We start from the raw sequence: 3,055 nt of genomic DNA, 5'->3' as shown, positions 1-3,055 counted from the left end.
CCGAGATCGCGCCACTGCACTCCAGCCTGGGCGACAGAGGGAGACTCCTCCCTCTCAAAAAAATAAATAAATAAACAAACCAAACTAAATTTAGCTAAAATTCTTAAATGTTAATATTTTGAAATGTGAATTGACATTCATAAGATTGGGATATATCTAAAGTATATATTATTCCTTGAACAATATTCTAATGAATATTAAAAATTAAGTGTATAAGAAACACATTGAAAATATATTTTGTATTACTTTACAGTAATCTTTCAAAGACAGAGTAACAAAACAGATGACAGAATATATTTTGGAGCCAGAATGAAAAACAACACTTGTTGAATGCGTAAAATTGAGGAAGTTACTTAAAGCCTTTCTTGATTGAGTTATCCTGCTAAATGAGGATTACAACAGAACTCATTACAAAGGGATAAAGAGAAAATATAAATGAGCTAATATTTGTAAAAGTAGAATACTTAGTGGTAGACATATTGTAGATCTATTTTACTCATATTACACATTTAGTTAACATTTCATTTCTAGATCATGTAGATATAAATATTGATATAAAGGAAATACATGTAAAATGATTAGGACAAATATAAGAATACATTTTGCTTATATTTGTTATGGGCAGAGGCAATAATCCTAAGCAAATTAATGCAAGAACAGAAAACCAAGTACTGCATGTTCTCACTTATAAGTAGGAGCTAAGTATTGAGCAGATACTGACATATATATGGGAGTAATGGACACTGTAGACTACTAAAGGGAGGATGGAAGAGGGGTGGGTTAAAAAACTATCAGGTACTATGCTTACTACATGGTTAATGGGATCCATACCCCAAACCTCAGCATCATGCAATATTCTCATGTAACAAATCTGCACATATAACCCTTATATCTAAAATTTAAATTTAAATTTAAATAAAAATGGGCCACAGGTCAGATCAGACATGTCACCAATGAAGATACAAAGATGTCAAATAAACTTCTTAAAAGATGCTCAATGTCATTTGTCATCAGCAAATTGCAAAGTAAAACAATAAGACACTACTACCTACCAATAAGAAAGACTAAAGTAAACACAAACAAAAATTACGTGACTGTAGCTGATCAGAAAATGAAAACTAAAACAAAACAACAACAACAAAAATCTGGAAATGATGCTAGAAACACATGTACAAGCTTCTGTATGGGCATACATTTTTCTTTATCTAAAATATACACCTAGGAGTGAGATTGCTGAGTCATATATTAATTCTATGTTTAATCATTTGGGAAATTGCCAGACTGTTCCAAGTGGCTGTGTCAATTCATATTCCTATCAGTAGTGTATGAGGGTTACTATTTTTCCATATAGTTATGCATACTTGTTATTATCTGTCTTCTTAATTCTAGCCTTTCTAGTGGGTGTGAAGTAGTGTCTTGCATGATTTTATTTACATTTGCCTGATGAATAATGATGTCAACCATCTATTTATGAGCTCATTGGCCTTTTGGATATTTTCCTGGGGCAATGTCTATTTATAAACTTATAGCCTTCTTTAAAATTGGGTTGTCTTTTTATTACTGAGTGGTAAAAGTTTTTATATATTCTAAATAAAGACTTTATCATATGTATGCTTGAAAATATGTTCTCTCATTCTGTTGATTGCCTTTTCACCTTGATGGTATCCTTTGAAGTACAAATGTGCTTAATTTTGATGACGTCTAGTTCATCTATTTTTATCTTTTGTTGTTTTTGCTTTTGGTGTCATAGGAAAGAATTCTTTGTGAAATCCAAGGTCATGAATATTTGCTCATATGTTTTCTTCTATGAAGTTTATAGTTTTAGCTCTTTTATTTAGATTTTTGAACCATTTTTACTTATTTTTTTATATGATGTGAAGTAATGGCTCAATTTTGCCTGTGACTATTTACTTGTCCCAAAAAAGTTTTTGATAAGATTATCCTTTTTATGTTGAATAATCTTGACACATTTGTTAATATCAGTTGACCATAAATGTATGAAATTATTGCTTGATACTCCATTCTATCCCATTAATTCATAAGTTTATTCCTGGGTCAGTATCAGACTGCAGTGCATTTAAGTCATTTTATATCATCATATATATATAAGGACTTACTCTTCTGTAAAACATCAATATATATGATGAATGTTCAAGATAAAACAAGAAATAAAGAAAAATTTATATATGAAAACCTATAAAAATGCAGCTAAAACTATCAAGTCTGTGGTATTTAATCCAGGACCACCCCTGCTTCCTCCATGCCAGCTCAGTGAGGCATAGACCTCACTTCAGACTGCTTCAAGGGAGAACTGGGGCTCCCTGTTTCCCACAAATCCCAGTCAGAGAGTTTTTTTTTTCCTGAAGAAGCATGACATTAGCATTTATCATCATCTTCTACTTACCTGTTTCTAAGCCCCAAGTGAGTAGAATAGTGAAGTGGTGTCTCCCTTTTGCTGCCAAACCACCTTCTATATGGCATGATGAGAATACTAGGGCCCAGATAATTCTTGCCTCAATGTATGGGGTGTTGATTTCACACCAGGAGAGGCAAATGGAGAAGACCTCAGGCTGCCACTTCACCCACTCTCCAAGTGATTTTATATACAGACAGTAATAAGGAATTCTCAAAAATCTATTATAACTTTTTTAATTTGACAAAGTTGAATCCTGTATTGTTGAAAGATATATGATCAATGTACGAAAACCAAGTTTTATTTCTGTACACTTGCAATGAACAATCTGAAAATAAAATTAGAAAAACAATTTCACTCACAATAGCATGAAAAATAAAGTACTTAGGAGAAATTAAAATTTGCAAAAGACACATAAAATGTATACTCTGAACACTACTAAGTATTTGGGGAGAAAATAACGGGGCTCTAACTGAATGAAAAAACAAAAAGTACCTTCTATTATTTGAGTGGAAGACTTAAGGTATGTAAAGATGGCAATACTCTACAAACTGGTCTCCAGGATTAACATATTACATATTAGAATCCAAACTGACTTCTTCATAGAAAGTGAAAAGCTAATTCTAAAATTATTATGGAATT

Source organism: Mandrillus leucophaeus, unplaced genomic scaffold (genome assembly GCF_000951045.1).
Source record: "Mandrillus leucophaeus isolate KB7577 unplaced genomic scaffold, Mleu.le_1.0 Scaffold47, whole genome shotgun sequence".
NCBI lineage: Eukaryota > Metazoa > Chordata > Mammalia > Primates > Cercopithecidae > Mandrillus > Mandrillus leucophaeus.
Note: the sequence above shows the minus strand (reverse complement) of the source record.